This window comes from Thalassophryne amazonica, chromosome 18, assembly GCF_902500255.1.
Source record: "Thalassophryne amazonica chromosome 18, fThaAma1.1, whole genome shotgun sequence".
NCBI lineage: Eukaryota > Metazoa > Chordata > Actinopteri > Batrachoidiformes > Batrachoididae > Thalassophryne > Thalassophryne amazonica.
Genome location: NC_047120.1, coordinates 47,858,252 through 47,880,059, shown reverse-complemented (window position 1 = coordinate 47,880,059; position 21,808 = coordinate 47,858,252).

The window sequence follows — 21,808 nt, the reverse complement described above, 5'->3', positions numbered from 1 at the left end:
TATATATATATTTGCAGCAGTTATGCCATATTTTTATGCATAAAGACACCCCCCTTATAAATTAGTGTTTTGTTTTTGGATACATTAAGGGTAAAACTAAGTGGCAAGTGAAGTCAGTTTTTCCTATTAAAAGTACATTTTGTGGATGTCAGTGTCTTTGTATTTATTTCTCACAACAAAGGAAAGGTGTCACCCAAAAAATTGTTATTAGTTAGAAGACGACCCCGTCCAACTGATGAGCATGTGTTATGTCTTCTCCAGACTATCAGCTATTTGATAACATGACTCATGTGTGTCACATGCACCCGGGGCACAGTGAATCAGTATAGAAAGTGATTTACTAAGCCCCAGTATCAAGTGGATGACAAATATTACTTGTTGAAGCTTATACATACAATACATACAACAACTGTTTTCACGTTTGAACAAAAATTATGACAGTTGTATTTATAACAGTTTCTAAAGGACTTATATCACTATATAAGACACTCACACATTACATAGCTGGTTTACTGGATTATAATTTGTGTATGCATCAGCATATATTTAAAAATTTTGAAGAAATCTTTATAATCATGTGTTTTTTCATTATATTCTAAATTGATTCACTGTGCCCTGTGAATTAGTGTCCGGGGCACAGTGAATCAAAAATTTTAAAATTGATTTTAAACACCTGTAAATTACACTTGGGGAGATACAAATAACAAAGCCTTATAAACAATAACTTGCTGTATTAAATCCACAATAGAATAACCTAAACCTATGCATAATGTGTTTATGCTGCCACAAAACAACATTTCTGATCCACTGTGCCCCGAATACCCCTACAGCATGCAACGTACCCCCTGAGCCTTCTGCCTTACACACTCAAAGATCTGTGTTAAGGACCCCTGCATAATACAAACATGGCCTTTGGCTAATCTGGGCCATGATCAGATGTTTAGTCATGAACTTGGAGAAACACAACGTGTTCTATCAACAAAGACAAGCAGGCGAGGGATGACCTTGGCCCAGTACGTAGACATGGGGAAACAACAATTTTTCATCACACTTGTTTTGGTTTCAACACCAGAGGGTCCAAAACAAATGTGTAATTTGGAAACATTTGTTTATAACAGTTGGTGAGTATGAAGCCACATTTAGCATATCTCATGATTTCCTGCAAAGTTCGTAACAATGCTGAGTACAGGGGTGTTTTAAACGTGTTGAAATATTTCAAAACAGTGTTTCAAGTACCGAATTTGTGCGTCCCTACGAGCAAAATTCTGCTTGAAGCAGGGGTGGGAGTTTACACAAACCTGGCCAAATATTACTTTTGTCGGAGCGCCCATTTTAATAAAATGTCTGATTTCCTCACAAATAAAGAATAAATCATGTGTCTATGTCTGTTTGTTTTCCTTGTCATTTATTAAATGTGTTTCTGGTCAGCTGATGTCTGACCAGGATGTGAAAAAGTGACGTGATGTAACTGCACGGTCAGTTTTCCATGTTAACCACAAGGGCAATAATTTACTTAAATGAAACATTTTGCACAGCATTTATATTAACCCTCTGGGGTCCGAGGGTATTTTTTGGACAGCTCACTCGCCTGGCATAAATGTTTTATTATTGCTGTTAACAGCTCTTCCTGCATCCCACAATCAGGTTTTATGTCTCTTTTTTTTCAGGACAACCTGTTCTTTCAGAATATATATGTTTTTGTTGTGTTTTATAAGTGTAATAAAGGTTTACAATCAAAAATAGGCAAGGAAAAAATAAAGCAAAAAATAATTTTCCAGACACATTTATTCAAAACACACAGCAAACTATAATAAACAACTGTTTTGACACTTTATAAATTTGAGGTCTTGTGTGAAAGACTGTACAACAAAATGGTTCAAACAATAAACACAAATGCACATTTTGAACAATATATACAAAATAATGGTCTATGAGTTTTGTTGTCCATTGATATGGTAAACAGTGCTTCACGCAGAGAAAGCAACAGAGTTATCCAGTAACATTCACATGCAAACTAGTGGAGCAATCCTGATAGTTACACAGTCTTTGTTTGAGTATGTGAGATTGTCATCAGAGGCTCTCCATCTGCTCCTGCTTTCACTTTCGCTGTGCATAATGGCGCAGGGCGCACTGGAATAGTATGTACTCATTGGAGCACCCAGGGGGCTATTCAAACGGGCCAACTAGTAACATATAACTCCTGAAAACGATCTTTGGCTTTTCACGTGAGGTAAATCTTCCCTACGATTGGATTTTGGAAAACCATATGACGGTGAACCAATTCCAATTGGACACTCACATTGCGCACGTCATCACACAGCTTCTATGAGGAGTACAAAGATTGCCGATGGCTGGCTTGAAAGTCTGTGGAGTTAACTTTTCAGCAAAAAAAAAAAAGTAAGTTTCTATATCATATCATTAAAAAGTTATTTCTAATTTAGTAAAGCTTGGTCTTAGCCGTCGTATACGATGGCATCGGCCCCAGAGGGTTAAAGCAGAAAACTCATAGAAGTTTGAAAAAATCCAGGGGACTGTAGTGAAAAAATCTGTTTATTGCTGCGTGTGGTTCCTGCTTGTTAAGATAAAAAAAAAAAAAATCCATAATTTTTCCGTCAACTTCTCACTGAAAACAGTAGAACATCCAGACTGTTGCTGACTGTCAACAGGTGAACTAAGTTTTCTCCATTTTTATGTCCACAAGCTCCAGAAACTCTGCCAGTGCTTACACTGTCACACTCGGACTAAAAAGGTTTTTAATTCCCACAGAGAATCTGTAAAGCCCCATTCACACTAGTGCAGCAGATAACTGAAACAACCCTGCAAATGGTGATACAAGCATCAAATTTGGCACAAATACTCCTTAAACATTACTCTTTTGAAAAAAATGACTATCCACTTGAATTTTCAATAGGCAGCCAGGTAGGGGTCAATTAAATTACACAGGGGTCAAAATTAAAAGATGCTCTAATCATATTGAAAACTATATCACATTAGTTACTTGATCATAATAATTCCAAAAAGGTATAGCTTGGACTATCTATGACTGAATGTTCAGGAGTTATGGGGTAAAAACAAAAATGGTGACAAAGGTCAGTTTCAGTTTGTACAGGGGTCAAAGTTAAAGTTGCCCCAAATTTGGTTAAAAAGTGATGCAAATTATTGGTTGAGCTAATAGGATGAATAAATGGAATATTTTTTACAGTGCTGAATGTTTGGTCTCCAAAGTAAAGGTCAAACAAGCTCAACGTCCATTGGATTCTATGACATGTCACATATGCCAACACCTAACATGATAACTAAACATGACACATGGTCCAAACTATTCCTTTTTAAAACTCTGTTTACTCAACTAATAATTTGCATGACCTTTTACCAAAATTGGGGCAACTTTAAAATTTGACTCCTGTACAAACTGAAACTGACCTTTGTCACCATTTTTCCTGTTTTTACCCCATAACTCCATAACATTCAGTCATAGATAGTCCAAGCTATACCTTTTTGGAATTATTATGATCAAGTAACTAATGTGATATAGTTTGATTAGAGCATCTTTTAATTTTGACCCCTGTGTAATTCTTCAATTGACCCCTACCTGGCCACCTATTGAAAATTCAAGTGGCTAGTTGTTTTTTTTTTTTCAAAAGAGTAATGTCTTGGAGAATCTGATGCTTGTATCACCATATGACCAGATGTATGAACCACCTCAGAGGCAGCGGCTCTACTCCCTCCCACATAGTCTAACAACCGATAAAAAGTGTTGTCACCATGCCCTATTCTTTGATTCCACTTTTATCTTTCCATTCTGTTCTATCGTCCTGTGATTGCTAGCTTGTGAGATGGGTTGTGTTTTGTATTTCACTCCATGCTAGCAGTTTAGCAGGGTCACCACCCTGCTAAATTGCTAGCATCATGTTTCTCCCCAGGAGTTGCTAGCTGGGCAGAGTGCAGTGACAAGCGCATAATGTGTCCAGTGTTCAGAAAGCAGACAAACTAAATGTTCCTAATTTTTGATCATTTATCCAGTATACATTAACCATCCAGCAGGTGGCAGACACATCTATAGGCTATTACAGAGACAAATTACATCAAAGTTGACCTGATGCCATAAGGTTTGTCCTCATGTGTTCTTTAATTTGTTGCGTTACAACATGCAATTTATTGTTTTCTCTCTCTTTATAGTCTGCACAAGCTGGCTGGGATGAACTAATGAACTCACCCACTCATCTACATTTTTGCTGTCCAAGCAACTGTTGCCAGGGCAGGGAAAAATTGCCCCCCTGCTGCATCCATGTAACTCCATCCACTGGAACATTATTCTTACCGCTGTCCTGGGGACGTGCGTAGAATTTCAGAGGCAAAAAGAAAGTATTTTAGATTCTCATGCATCAGTAATTCAATCTCATCTTTCTCTCCTTTTACATAAAAGCATCAACATGGTGCTTTTATTGCATTTTTCACTTCAGTTTATTGACCACATTGTCCAATCAACTGTTGCCTGTCAACTCTCCATTGGCCAGTTACCATGCAGCACCACCCTTTAAACAACTCTGAAACGTACTACTCCAACTTACACATTTCATAACGCAGCATTCATCTCTCCTCCACTGTCATGTTCCCAATATAGCCGAAGAAGAACTCCGATCCATTGCTTGGCGTCCATCATCTCCAACATTCGGATGTCAGGTGGATTTCCTGTACTTAAAATACTGATATAGAAAGGAAGCTAGTACCATTCCCCCCCTTTGTACCACCCCCCAACTCCGAACTAAACTATCTCATTTCTAGTCTACTGAGATGACCCCAAAAGTAAAATCTATCCTCAACCAAGACATTCAAGATGTCATTCAAAATGGGCACATAAGTAGTTTTCATCATTCATTCATGCATTTATTTTCTGCCACTTACCCATGTTGAGTTCACGGTGGTAGTAGGCCAAGGAGGTCATCCCACCCTTCCCCGTCGTCAGCCAAGTCCTCTAACTCTTCCTGGTTGAAACCAAGGCATTCCCAAGCCAGCTGGTAGACATGCCATATTTTTGGAATATGAGTCACACATGTTTAAAACACATGTTGACCCTGACTGGGGATGTTGTTGGGCGGTGGAAGGAGTACTTCGAGGATCTCCTCAATCCCATCGTCACGTCTTCCGAAGAGGAAGCAGAGACTGGGGACCCAGAGGTGGACTCATCCATTACCCAGGCAGAAGTCCCCGAGGTGGTTAGAAAGCTCCTCGGTGGCAAGGCTCCTGGGGTGGATGAAATCCGTCCTGGGTACCTTAAGTCTCTGGATGTTATGGGATTGTCTTGGCTGACACACCTCTGCAACATCGCGTGGCGATCGGGGACAGTGCCTCTGGATTGGCAGACCGGGGTGGTGGTCCCTCTGTTTAAGAAGGGGGACCGGAGGGTGTGTTCCAACTATAGGGGGCTCACACTCCTCAGCCTCCCCGGTAAGGTCTGTTCCAGAGTACTGGAGAGGAGAATTTGACCGATGGTCGAACCTCGGATTCAGGAGGAGCAGTGTGGTTTTCGTCCTGGTCGCAGCACACTGGACCAGCTCTACACGCTCCTTCGGGTGCTCGAGGGTTCATGGGAGTTTGCCCAACCAGTCCACATGTGTTTTGTGGATCTGGAGAAGGCATTCGACCATGTCCTTCGGGGCAGCCTGTGGGGAGTGCTCCGGGAGTACGGGGTCCTTTGCTAAGGGCTATCCGGTCCCTGTACGACCGCAGCAGGAGCATGGTTCGCATTGCCTGTAGTAAGTCAAACCTGTTTCCAGTGCACGTTGGCCTCCGCCAGGGCTGCCCTTTGTCACCGGTTCTGTTCATTATTTTTATGGACAGAATTTCTAGGTGCAGCCAGGGTGTAGAGGGGGTCTGGTTTGGGAACCACAGAATCTCGTCTCTGCTGTTTGCTGACGATGTGGTTCTGTTGGCTTCGTCAAATCAGGACCTTCAGCGTGCACTGGGATGGTTTGCAGCCGAGTGTGAGGCGTCCGGGACGAAAATCAGCACCTCCAAATCTGAGGCCATGGTTCTCGACCGGAAAAAGGTGCTTTGCCCTCTTCAGGTCGGTGGAGTGTCCTTGCCTCAAGTGGAGGAGTTTAAGTATCTCGGGGTCTTGTTCACGAGTGAGGGACGGATGGAGCGTGAGATCGATAGACGGATCGGTGCAGCGTCTGCAGTGATGCGGTCACTGTACTGGACCGTCGTGGTGAAGAGAGAGCTGAGTAGGGGGGCAAAGCTCTCGATTTACAGATCGATCTACGTTCCAATCCTCACCTATGGTCATGAGATTTGGTTCATGACCGAAAGAATGAGATTGTGAGTACAAGCGGCCGAGATGAGTTTCCTCCGCAGGGTGGCTGGGCGCTCCCTTAGAGATAGGGTGAGGAACTCGGTCACTCGAGAGGAGCTCGGAGTCGAGCCGGTGCTCCTCCACGTCGAAAGGAGTCAGTTGAGGTGGCTCGGGCATCTTTTCCGGATGCCCCCTGGACGCCTCGCTGGAGAGGTGTTCCGGGCACGTCCCATTGGGAGGAGGCCCCGGGGAAGACCCAGGATACGCTGGAAGGATTACATCTCTCGGCTGGCTTGGGAACGCCTTGGGGTTCCCCCGGAGGAGCTGGGGGAGGTGTGTGTGGATCGGGAGGTCTGGGCGGCTTTGCTTGAGCTGCTGCCCCCGCGACCCGACTCCGGATAAAGCGGAAGAAAATGGATGGATGGATGTTTAAAAAAAATTAAAAAACGCCATCTTGAAGAGGAAAATCCCATATAGGTCCGACCTTTTTTCTGTATTATCAGCTCATTAATTTGGGGTTTTGTGTGGTTTACGTCTTATTATTGGAATTTATTCTATTAATAGTGGAGTTGATTTTGAGTTTATTTTGTATAGTGCTTTAATTCCTGTGAACTTCCTCTATAAATCGTTACTGTAATTACAATTATGAATAACAGGTGCATGACATTTTTGTGCTTTAATTCTTGCAAAAGTCCTAAAAATCATTACTATAATTACTATTATGAATAACAGGTGTATGACATTTTTGTGCTTTAATTCTCGCAAAAGTCCTATATAAATCGTTACTATAATTACTATTATGAATAACAGGTGCATGATTTTTTTTTTTTGTGCTTTAATTCCCGCAAAAGTCCTATATAAATCGTTACTATAATTACTATTATGAATAACAGGTGCATGATTTTTTTTGTGCTTTAATTCCCGCAAAAGTCTGATACAAATCGTTACTATAATTACTATTATGAATAACAGGTGCATGACGTTTTTGTGCTTTAATTCTCGCATAAGTCCTCTATAAATCGTTACTATAATTACAAAGATGAATCACAGGTGCATGACGTTTTTGTGCTTTAATTCCCGGAAAAGACCTACATAAATCGTTACTATAATTACGATTATGAATAACAGGTGCATGATGTTTTTGTGCTTTAATTCCCGCAAAAGTCCGATATAAATCATTACTATAATTACTATTATGAATAACAGGTGCATGATTTTTTTTTATTTTTTTTTGTGCTTTAATTCCCGCAAAAGTCCTATATAAACTGTTACTATAATTACTATTATGAATAACAGGTGCATGATTTTTTTTTTTTTTGGGTCTGCCTATGGGGTGTTGTGAGTAGAATTTTTGAGGGAAAAAATTAATTCACTTTTTTTCAGCTAAGCTTTTCACAGACAAACAAGCAAACAGGGACAAAAACATAACCTCCTCCAACTTTGTTGGCAGAGGTAATTATTATTATTATTATTATTAATAAATAAATATATACATAAAATGCATATCACCAATAACAGTAAATTCAATAAGCAAGAAGCCAAGAAATTAGACCACTAAATAAAATAACAATAAGTAGGACTACCCTCATCTTAACAGTGCCCCTATGGGATGTGGTGAAAAATGAGATTCCTAGGATGACTTTACAGTTGACAAATGTGATGCAATCATGTCAAATCTCACAAGATTGCTTCCATCACCTCAGTGAATCCTATTCGGGATTCGGGCTGTTTTGAGATTAAATGGATGAGGGCGGGTTCTTCTACAAAGAAAGGTACATTTATTAAAATGGACACTGAGTGTATTAGGATCATTTTGTGCTTGGGGCTGGTAAAGTCTGATTTGGCGTGTTGCTTCAAAATAAAGAATTCATGCCAGTGAACAACCTTTTTTTTTCCCTTCCGAGTGTCTTAGGGCTCATTCTCCAGCAGCACGACGTGATAAGAATGTATGCGGCAGGTCCCTGGATAAACATTATTTGAATCTTAAGCAGGCGGCTCATTGTTCACAATGGAGCATCGTGTTTGATGTGCAGCAGGCAAAGCTGCAGGATTGTGTCAGTTGTCAAAAAGTCAGAGCATCCTGACAAACAGGCGGGAGCTACACAGGGCGACGATCAACAAGAATTCTTATCTTCAGGCTTTGAAAAGCAACCATTTTTAAGTGCAAATAATGAACATTTTTTTGGTTTCGACTGCAAGTTTTCATATCGCACTCGTGGAAGTTCTGCTGTGCTGAGATATTACTGCAGAAAGCCTGAAACATCACATTCAGAGACAGGTTTTACTTTGTCTCCAACTTAATCTTTATGATCAAAAGATGAGCAGCCGTCCCCCGGTGTGTTTGGTAATAAGTGTTCGCAGCTGAATTAAAAGTGTTGGTGTGGGAAACTTTGCATACGGGTTTGGGTTAAGAAGAGAGCACTTTCACGGGTTCTATGAAAAGTAGGTTATCCAATTTGCCAGAACGTTTCAACTGGTAATTTGCTTCTAAGTTTCCATATCAGTAAAATCCCAAGTAAAAAAAAAAGAAGCTACTTCACAAACACAATTTACAGTATTGTATTTATAGTAATGTATACAGTATAACCAGGGTTGGGAGGGTTACTTTAAAAATGTATTCCGATACAGTTAATATACTCAACAAAAATAAAAACGCAACACTTTTGGTTTTGCTCCCATTTTGTATGAGATGAACTCAAAGATCTAAAACTTTTTCCACATACACAATATCACCATTTCTCTCAAATATTGTTCACAAACCAGTCTAAATCTGTGATAGTGAGCACTTCTCCTTTGCTGAGATAATCCATCCCACCTCACAGGTGTGCCATATCAAGATGCTGATTAGACACCATGATTAGTGCACAGGTGTGCCTTAGACTGCCCACAATAAAAGGCCACTCTGAAAGGTGCAGTTTTATCACTCAGCACAATGCCACAGATGTTGCAAGATTTGAGGGAGCGTGCAATTGGCATGCTGACAGCAGGAATGTCAACCAGAGCTGTTGCTCGCGTATTGAATGTTCATTTCTCTACCATAAGCCGTCTCCAAAGGCGTTTCAGAGAATTTGGCAGTACATCCAACCAGCCTCACAACCGCAGACCACGTGTAACCACACCAGCCCAGGACCTCCGCATCCAGCATGTTCACTTCCAAGATCGTCTGAGACCAGCCACTCGGACAGCTGCTGAAACAATCGGTTTGCATAACCAAAGAATTTCTGCACAAACTGTCAGAAACCGTCTCAGGGAAGCTCATCTGCATGCTCGTCGTCCTCATCGGGGTCTCGACCTGACTCCAGTTCGTCGTCGTAACCAACTTGAGTGGGCAAATGATCACATTCGCTGGTGTTTGGCACGTTGGAGAGGTGTTCTCTTCACGGATGATGCGAAGGAGATGTGTTGCACACTGCATGAGGCAAATGGTGGTCACACCAGATACTGACTGGTATCCCCCCCCAATAAAACAAAACTGCACCTTTCAGAGTGGCCTTTTATTGTGGGCAGTCTAAGGCACACCTGTGCACTAATCATGGTGTCTAATCAGCATCTTGATATGGCACACCTGTGAGGTGGGATGGATTATCTCAGCAAAGGAGAAGTGCTCACTATCACAGATTTAGACTGGTTTGTGAACAATATTTGAGAGAAATGGTGATATTGTGTATGTGGAAAAAGTTTTAGATCTTTGAGTTCATCTCATACAAAATGGGAGCAAAACCAAAAGTGTTGCGTTTATATTTTTGTTGAGTATAATTACCTGTTGAAAAATGTAATCAGTAACGTAATCCAAGTACCATAATATTAAAGTATTGTAATTTGATTACTTTCAATTACTTCTGGATTATCAAATATGCTAATACAGACCAAAGAAACTAAATATAAATAGTCTTGACCACATAGTACAGTTTATTAAGCAAAAATAAAACTGTTTCTTTTACACGGCATGCTCTGTTTTACTTCACATTATGAATTAAGAGCGCCACAATATTGTTTTAAACACACCCAGTGTTCACCTGCTAAATTTTCAACAAAAAATGCCAAACAAATGAAGGATAATGAAAACTCAGGCGTGTGCGGATGAATTTGTAATTAAAAGTGGCTTGCAGAACAATATACAAAACAAAAAAAAGTCTGCTACTTGTTCAGTAAACATATTAGTCTTTCACATGGCATTCGCACCATGTTTAACATATCAGTCCACTTATTGAACTTTCAAAATAAGAACAAAAGCATAATGAAAACCATTAAGTAAATCCTGTCAGTAAGGAGGCGTGGTCGCCATTTTAATTCCGGGCAAGTTAGTGATTTGCCGGCATAGAAGTTCAAGAAACAGGTGGAATATGCCGGAAAGCTGCACATGTTGGCAAAGCCACAAACGGAGGAACAAGGGAGACAATATTTCCTTCCATAAGTAAGTGGTTTTGGTTCTTCTTGTCACTTTGTCCGTGATATTTGGATGATAAACAGCTGTATGTTTCCTGCCGTACCTGTGTCGCCTGATGACGCGGACCATTAACTCTTCACTTATGTCTAGTTGATATTTTCCACTGCTAGACTGATGTCTAGTTAAAATACTTGTCGTTAGTGATTAAAATTGTTCGACAAAACTGGGGATTTTTTTTTAAATTTGCACCTTAAAATAATGAGATTATAATGACCCGCGCTGTGCCGCTCACAGTCACACCCACACAGAGAGATGTGTACCCACACCACTGACTTCATGAATGAAACTTGGTCAATAAAGTATACTTGTGTAAAAATATAATATGTATATAAATGTATTGTAGTGGTTTTCGTGTAACTTTCAACACTAATATTTGGGAATGTGTGTGCGTCAGAGTACGTTTAATACATCCAGACATAATTCCTGACATAATTTAATGTAATTTAATTTTACTGGCTCGATATCCAGGTCAAAATGGCATTTTAACACGTATTTTGCGAGCATTTTTCTGAGTGTGTCCAGTCGCGGATCTCCATTGAAAATGCATTAACATCCGGGAACTTCATCAACATTTTGCCCGGTTAGGAGGCGTCATGTCGCTGTCCATGAAGGGACGTTTTCGTTGCAAAGAAAAAAATATATTATATACAGATAATATCATAAAATGCATTAAAATTGTAATCCTGCGAAGTAATCCCCATTTTTACTAAATATACCTGTAATCTGAATATGTCTTTTTTTTTTCTGTAACTGTAGCGGAATACAGAATACAGTTATATTACATCAGTTAAATTTAAACATTATATGCGACATTAGTGAAGCTAATATTAATGTTACATACATGTCACACACTAGTTAGATCATGTTAACATTACATACTGTACTGAACATCAGTTAAATTTAAACATTATATACATAACATACGCGGCATTAGAGAAGCTAATATTAATGTTACATACATGTTACACACTAGTTAGATCATGTTAACATTACATACCGTACCGAACATCAGTTAAATTTAAACATTATATACCTAACATATGCGACATTAGTGAAGCTAATATTAATGTTACATACATGTTAAACACTAGTTAGATCATGTTAACATTATATACTGTACTGAACATCAGTTAAATTTAAACATTATATACCTAACATATGCGACATTAGTGAAGCTAATATTAATGTTACATACATGTTAAACACTAGTTAGATCATGTTAACATTACATACCGTACCGAACATCAGTTAAATTTAAACATTATATACCTAACATATGCGACATTAGTGAAGCTAATATTAATGTTACATACATGTTAAACACTAGTTAGATCATGTTAACATTACATACTGTACTGAACATCAGTTAAATTTAAACATTATATACCTAACATATGCGACATTAGTGAAGCTAATATTAATGTTACATACATGTTAAACACTAGTTAGATCATGTTAACATTACATACTGTACTGAACATCAGTTAAATTTAAACATTATATACCTAACATATGCGACATTAGTGAAGCTAATATTAATGTTACATACATGTTAAACACTAGTTAGATCATGTTAACATTACATACTGTACTGAACATCAGTTAAATTTAAACATTATATACCTAACATATGCGACATTAGTGAAGCTAATATTAATGTTACATACATGTTAAACACTAGTTAGATCATGTTAACATTACATACCGTACCGAACATCAGTTAAATTTAAACATTATATACCTAACATATGCGACATTAGTGAAGCTAATATTAATGTTACATACATGTTAAACACTAGTTAGATCATGTTAACATTACATACTGTACTGAACATCAGTTAAATTTAAACATTATATACCTAACATATGCGACATTAGTGAAGCTAATATTAATGTTACATACATGTTAAACACTAGTTAGATCATGTTAACATTACATACTGTACTGAACATCAGTTAAATTTAAACATTATATACCTAACATATGCGACATTAGTGAAGCTAATATTAATGTTACATACATGTTAAACACTAGTTAGATCATGTTAACATTACATACCGTACCGAACATCAGTTAAATTTAAACATTATATACCTAACATATGCGACATTAGTGAAGCTAATATTAATGTTACATACATGTTAAACACTAGTTAGATCATGTTAACATTACATACTGTACTGAACATCAGTTAAATTTAAACATTATATACCTAACATATGCGACATTAGTGAAGCTAATATTAATGTTACATACATGTTAAACACTAGTTAGATCATGTTAACATTACATACCGTACTGAACATCAGTTAAATTTAAACATTATATACCTAACATATGCAACATTAGTGAAGCTAATATTAATGTTACATACATGTTAAACACTAGTTAGATCATGTTAACATTACATACTGTACCGAACATCAGTTAAATTTAAACATTATATACCTAACATATGCGACATTAGTGAAGCTAATATTAATGTTACATACATGTTAAACACTAGTTAGATCATGTTAACATTACATACCGTACCGAACATCAGTTAAATTTAAACATTATATACCTAACATATGCGACATTAGTGAAGCTAATATTAATGTTACATACATGTTAAACACTAGTTAGATCATGTTAACATTACATACTGTACTGAACATCAGTTAAATTTAAACATTATGTACCTAACATATGCGACATTAGTGAAGCTAATATTAATGTTACATACATGTTAAACACTAGTTAGATCATGTTAACATTACATACCGTACTGAACATCAGTTAAATTTAAACATTATATACCTAACATATGCAACATTAGTGAAGCTAATATTAATGTTACATACATGTTAAACACTAGTTAGATCATGTTAACATTACATACCGTACTGAACATCAGTTAAATTTAAACATTATATACCTAACATATGCAACATTAGTGAAGCTAATATTAATGTTACATACATGTTAAACACTAGTTAGATCATGTTAACATTACATACTGTACCGAACATCAGTTAAATTTAAACATTATATACCTAACATATGCGACATTAGTGAAGCTAATATTAATGTTACATACATGTTAAACACTAGTTAGATCATGTTAACATTACATACCGTACCGAACATCAGTTAAATTTAAACATTATATACCTAACATATGCGACATTAGTGAAGCTAATATTAATGTTACATACATGTTAAACACTAGTTAGATCATGTTAACATTACATACTGTACTGAACATCAGTTAAATTTAAACATTATATACCTAACATATGCGACATTAGTGAAGCTAATATTAATGTTACATACATGTTAAACACTAGTTAGATCATGTTAACATTACATACCGTACCGAACATCAGTTAAATTTAAACATTATATACCTAACATATGCGACATTAGTGAAGCTAATATTAATGTTACATACATGTTACACACTAGTTAGATCATGTTAACATTACATACCGTACCGAACATCAGTTAAATTTAAACATTATATACCTAACATATGCAACATTAGTGAAGCTAATATTAATGTTACATACATGTTAAACACTAGTTAGATCATGTTAACATTACATACTGTACTGAACATCAGTTAAATTTAAACATTATATACCTAACATATGCGACATTAGTGAAGCTAATATTAATGTTACATACATGTTAAACACTAGTTAGATCATGTTAACATTACATACCGTACCGAACATCAGTTAAATTTAAACATTATATACCTAACATATGCAACATTAGTGAAGCTAATATTAATGTTACATACATGTTAAACACTAGTTAGATCATGTTAACATTACATACTGTACTGAACATCAGTTAAATTTAAACATTATATACCTAACATATGCGACATTAGTGAAGCTAATATTAATGTTACATACATGTTACACACTAGTTAGATCATGTTAACATTACATACCGTACCGAACATCAGTTAAATTTAAACATTATATACCTAACATATGCGACATTAGTGAAGCTAATATTAATGTTACATACATGTTAAACACTAGTTAGATCATGTTAACATTACATACTGTACCGAACATCAGTTAAATTTAAACATTATGTACCTATGTGATATTATACAGTACCTACAATATCTAGCAGTAGTTAGTTAATGTGAACATTACATATTTAACACTAACGAGCTAATGTTGACCTTAAATAGCTAACATACCTCACATTTGTTAGCTAATGTTAACATTACATGCCATACCTAACATTAGTTGAATACAAATTGTACGTGTCAAACGTGAAATTGTATTATACGTTTCTTCCTGGCGTGAATATGGGAAACGTATTGTAATATTTACAGTTACAGATAAGGACATAGAACTAATTTGAGAAAAAAAAACCCTGTTGTTTCTTGGTCAGACCCTCACCCATACATAATTTGGACCATGAGTAAAACCATGCTTTGACATTATCGCGTTGATGTGCATTTTTTTTATTATCTTTATATTTTTATTACTCTTTATTATTGCTTTAATTGATTCCTTCAACAGTCAGTCCCAAGGAAGCTTCACAAATGAAGTTCATCTGACTCTATGTTCCTGAGATAATCTTCCCACCAACTTTGCACAGCTCTCCAAACTGTGGAGGGATCTGAACTCAATAATCTGTGCGGCTGTGCTCTTAAAAATGTTCAGCATAATTATATAACACATAGAAATTGTGGCTGAGAATTCAAAAAGCAGACCCAAGTAATAAAAACTAGAAAAGTTCTATTAAAGGACAACAACCTTAGATCAGCATGGCAATGTCAGTGTTGTATGGCTGGGGGGGCCTGGCTGCCTTTTTGTTTCTGTCTTTTGGTTTTCCTTCCAGGTGGCTTGCATTTGGGACTGAGTGGCTGTGTTGCTGAGGTTATCAGGACCTCACCCTGATCACCTGCGGCTCATCAGGACTCACAGCTGTGGTGCATCTATATGGATTGGAACATGGTGGCATTTAAGACTGGAGTATACAGTGTGTATTTGCCAGAGACTCGACCTTGTGACCAGACGGGTGAGATCGTCGTCTCAAGAGCCATCTCATCATCAGTGGATGCAGAGAACGTCCAGGGTTTGATGCACGGTCTGTGAAAGAGGAGGGGGTGAGGTCTCACGCTCGTCAGCACACTTCCTGAGGTACGTCAGATTTTGTGACTAACGTTTATACAGTCAGTAAATGTGGTGTCCCTCACACCTTATTATATTGAGCTGTACGTTAGTCATGTATCGGCTTCCACTGCAGTGGAGTTTTGTGAACTGGATGTTCCATGCCTGCAGGTTGGGAAGCTGATTAGTAATTAATCCAGGAAGTGTTTGCTGTTTATGTACACCTTTAAGTGTTCTCTCTGTGTGTAGAGTGTGGACTCACATAATGATTCCTTCTTTCACAGACTCCGTTTGTTGCGGCCACCTGGGGGGTGTCGGCGGGGTCCTTGGGTCCGAACGGCTTCTGGCTCCGGACCGTTAGCGCTGCTGGGAGCGCACCGTATCACCACCACGCCAGACCGCACACTCTTTTGTTGTTTTTGTATCACATCACTGTTATGTATTAAATTCAGTTAGCCTTTGTACCGTGCTCTGCTTATTTCATACTGGGTCCTTCAAACGCTGGTCGGTTCTCCGAGCTGCGTCCGACACATAACAGTCAGGGCTTTGACCTGAAGCCCACGCTGCACCGCACCCAACCCCTATGACTTTGAAAGGACGGATCTGATTTCCCAATTCCGAGCAAGGTTACTGTAACATTTCCCAAGTTCGTAGGAGTAGATCAATTTGGGCTGGAGCGGTTTCTCTTTGGGACAGTCTACTGTACAAGGTGCACGCATCCTCAACAATTCCTCGACATCTGGAGGATATTCTGCGTTAATCTGACACTGAAATAAGATGTGATGCACTTCAGGCATTTGATTGTAATGTTACAGTGAACATGCACATTTATAGCTTTATCTTTTCAATACACTTTATAATTGGTTGTAATTATGCTCAGTTAGCATTACAGTGAGGCCCATAAGTAATTGGACAGTGACATAATATATGTAATTTTGCCAACTGTCCACAACTGGAATACAGTTAAAATCAGTCAACATGTGCTTGTAGTGTACTGTTAGTTTTAATTCAAGGAGTTTAACAAAATTACTGCATTAAACATTTATAAATTAGAGCTATTTGACAACGGTACATTTGCAGACCCCATAAGTAATTGGACAAACTAAATGTAAACATTATATTTAATACAAATCATTACTTTCACACCTAGGTTTCCTTAGACAAGCCAGGGGGTGGATTTCCAAGTCACTGAATATGTCTTGAATTTCATTTACACCAATCACTAAGAAATACAAACAGTATGGTTTTATATGGACCAACAGACTGAAAAACTCCTTTGTCCCTCAGGCCATCAGACTGTGCAAGTCCTCACTCGTGGAGAGGAGGAGTAACAGGAAGACAGGGGACAGGAATGAGAGCAACAGTAGGAGCCAGTAAACCAGTATTGTGTGTATGTCTGGTATTTATATTGTATATTTTAATTTGCAAATTGCTTTTCTTTTTTACTTTCACTTTTGATACTCTGTGTGCTTCTTACCCTGTTTGCTGCAAAACAATGCTGCTGGAACCTCAGTTTCCCTGGAGTCTTCCCAAGGGATCACTGGATCAGATTCCAATCTAACCTAATCTAATCCAATATGGTAAAGACAGTTTATGGTAACTAGGTAGTTCTCAAGAAAGTGTATCCATGTGACAGTAACTAGTGGGGGAAGCCATCAAGACTCCCAGACAATGATGAGTGATAGACTTCTGGTGCTATGGTTGGATAAATTGTGCAAAGTACAACTTTGGACTGTTGCACCGCCAGTGACATCTGCAGCAGAGGATTTTCATACCAAAAAAATTGACCAAAGCTCAGTTTGTGGATTGGGGACTACTGAAGCTATGAAGTTTTATTTATTTATTTTTTTAAATGAGATCTGTGTGGGTTTGGGTTCTGAGTGCTTCAGTTGCCGCCAACAATGAAAACACATATTTGATTGATCTCCCAACATGGGCCTTTGCTCAGATTGGTCTTTTAATTGCTATAAAAACACTGACCCAACTCATAATCTCATGAGACTGGTATGACACAAAGGTTTGAAGCTCATCATGATGAAGCAACACAAATCTGAAAATATGTGATCCTCAATCTGATCTAAACCCAGTGGCAACATTTGGCAGGTTTCCGAGCATGATCAACTGGTTCAATACTGAAGTAATGTTCCAGTGCATGCTGGAGGGATTCCACACTGTATTCAGAATTACTTGGAAATTCATCATTTATCATGAGAAATGAGGGCCGTCAGACAGAACTGGGGAACGTGCCTAGGGAGGGGGGTGTTTCTGCTGGGTTCCTCAACTAGCTGCCACTATGACCCAGTTAAACGGTGGAAAATGGATGGATCCCAAACCCACATTTTTGATGACCTAGGTTTTGGTTTTTTGGAACCCCATAAATACATCACAATCTCAGCTTGTAGCACTGCAGGATGGTCATTCTTAAATGGTAAATGGACTAATGGACTGCATTTATATAGCGCTTTTCCATCTTCATCAGACGTTCAAAGTGGTTTACACATCAATGCCTCACATTCACTCCGATGTCAGGGTGCTGCTATGCAAGGTGCCCACTACACACTGGGAGCAACTTGGGGATCAAGGACCTTGCCCAAGGGCCCTTAGTGATTTTCTGGTCAGGCTGTGATTTGAACCGAGGATCCTCTGGTCTCAAGCCCAACGCAACCATTAGACCATCACCTCACCATTCTTAAGGGTCTTACTGCAAAGGCAATGTACTCCACAAACTACATTCAGCAAAGGGTGGACCTGTGTCAGGGGGCGACCCCTCTCTGGCAGCAGGTTTACAAAATACTTTGCATCTTTTAATGCACCACACACGTGACAAATGGGGAAGGGGGAAAAAAAAATAATAATGATAAATTAATAAAAAAGTTAAGGTAATTAAATTAATAAAATAATAAAATTAATGTAGCATAATTGTATATATGTATTATGTGTATACATGTGTGTATAGGTGATGTATGTGTGTATTTTGTGTATGTATGTTCGCATGTATATATATATATATATATATTGAGACAGAATTACCATCGATACACACACAAGAATAGTCCTTTTAAATAGTCATTTTCTGAGTAAATGAGGGGAATTTATTGACATATGAAAATGGCTTAAGGAATGACACCAGCAATATCAATAGCAATTTAAAAAATGGTAATAATAATAATAATAGAAATAAAAAAATAAATAAATTTTTGATTGACAATAATTATTGTCATTATTACTGTCTATTATGGTGGGAATTGTTTTTGTTATTATTATTATAATTATTATAGATACTCATCATTAATATATGATATCAATTACATAGTAATAAAAAAGTCACACTCGGTAGTCGTAATAACGTATGGGTATTTGGGGGTGGGATTAAATAAGTTTGTCTTCATCCCACCCCTTTTTGGGTTAAGTGCGCGGGTATGTATGCGTGTATGTTTGTATCTCCTGTTCTTTTCAACCCAGTGTGGGTAAATGTAGATGTCAAAGAAATGCTTATTTTGTAAAACTCAAAATAAATGATCAATCAGTCAATATGTATGTATATGTACATGTATCAATCAATCAATCAATTTTTTTATATAGCGCCAAATCACAACAAACAGTTGCCCCAAGGCGCTTTATATTGTAAGGCAAGGCCATACAATAATTATGTAAAACCCCAACGGTCAAAACGACCCCCTGTGAGCAAGCACTTGGCTACAGTGGGAAGGAAAAACTCCCTTTTAACAGGAAGAAACCTCCAGCAGAACCAGGCTCAGGGAGGGGCAGTCTTCTGCTGGGACTGGTTGGGGCTGAGGGAGAGAACCAGGAAAAAGACATGCTGTGGAGGGGAGCAGAGATCGATCACTAATGATTAAATGCAGAGTGGTGCATACAGAGCAAAAAGAGAAAGAAACAGTGCATCATGGGAACCCCCCAGCAGTCTACGTCTATAGCAGCATAACTAAGGGATGGTTCAGGGTCACCTGATCCAGCCCTAACTATAAGCTTTAGCAAAAAGGAAAGTTTTAAGCCTAATCTTAAAAGTAGAGAGGGTGTCTGTCTCCCTGATCTGAATTGGGAGCTGGTTCCACAGGAGAGGAGCCTGAAGCTGAATTGTATATGTAGTATGTATGTGTATATATATATATATATATATATATATATATATGTGTGTGTGTGTGTGTGTATGTGTAGGGGTATGTATATGTAGGTATAAATGTATGTATGTGTATATATATGTATTGTATATTTATTTATGTGTTAGTGGGTATGTATATAGGTATATATGTGAGTGTGTATATATGTATATAATGTGTGTGTATGTATGTATATGTGTAGGGGTATGTATATGTATGTGTAGGTATAAATGTATGTATGTGTATATATATGTATTGTATATTTATTTATGTGTTAGTGGGTATGTATATAGGTATATATGTGAGTGTGTATATATGTATATAATGTGTGTGTATGTATGTATATGTGTAGGGGTATGTATATGTATGTGTAGGTATAAATGTATGTATGTGTATATATATGTATTGTATATTTATTTATGTGTTAGTGGGTATGTATATAGGTATATATGTGAGTGTGTATATGTATATAATGTGTGTGTATGTATGTACGTATACAGGTATATATGCACGGCCCAAGCAGAGGGTCACCCCCTAGAGCCTGGTCTGCTTGAGGTTTCTTCCTAAGAGGGAGTTTTTCCTCACCACAGTTGCCTAGTGCTTGCTCTGGGGGTCGGCAGGGTTAATATGGAGTGACGTGGGCCAAGTTTGTTGTGATTTGGCGCTTTATACATAACATACTTATACATGAATTGAAATGTAATTGAATATTGAAGTGTATGTCTGTGTTGATATGTAGTGTGTTGTGAATTTGTGTATATGTTGTTATGACTGTTATAACTGTTGGACTCATTCTAGCAGGGGTGGGCGTTGATAAGCTTTGCTTGTGCCCACACCCTTTCGGACTCACAGGCTTGTTTATATAACATTCATATTATTGGTATGTTTCTGTTCTTTCGGATTTGTGTGTGTGCCGAATAAATCCATTCATTCATTCATTCAACTTCCTCGGTGTGTCGATTGTTTTGATGGACTCTCTGGGCACTAGCTGCCGCAAAAATGTTTAGGGCATGTCTAGCTAGCTCCACAGTACGATTTACACAGTGTGAATTCTGAATGTAAAATATAGGGTGTAAGGCACAAGAGGTTGAGAAAGTCACCTAATTAGTCATGGGTGAGGGGCAGAGCTAGCTTTAGGTGAAGGGTGGGGGGTGTTGTGACTTGGTTGGGTGTGGCAAAGTTCCCTCAGAAAATTTAAAAAATCTATAGCCTTTTTTTTTGCATTCTATGACAATCTGGGAAGCTAAATATTGGCTCTCTAGTCCAAGGGTATTCAGCTCCAGTCCTCGAGGGCCGGTGTCCTGCACCTTTTAGATGTGTCCCTGGTTCAACCCACCTGAACCAAATGGTTGAATTACCTCCTCAGTATGCAGTCAAGTTCTCCAGAGTGCTGGTAACGACCTCATTGATTGACTCAGGTGTGTTGAAGCAGAGACACATCTAAAGGTTGCAGGACACCGGCCCTCGAGGACTGGAGTTGAATACCCTTGGCACTAGTCTTTGCAGCCCCCATCTAGATTTGCCAATGTGGATCTGTTGTGGACTGAACATAAAATCTCCTGTTTAGTTGCTGTGGAACACTTTGGATGATAGGATCCTCTGTGCTTCTGCTCTGTGCAATGCATGCTGGGATGCACTCCTGTGACCTTTAACCGCAGTTGAGCATATACACAATATCTGCGTGGCATTTGGCATAGTTTTTGCTTCACTGCTGGAGTAAATGGAAACTGTTTACTTCCATTCATTCACAAAAGTCTTTTAACCGTAATAGCTGATGATAACTCATGCACATTTTATCACAGCTTGTATTTGAAGTAC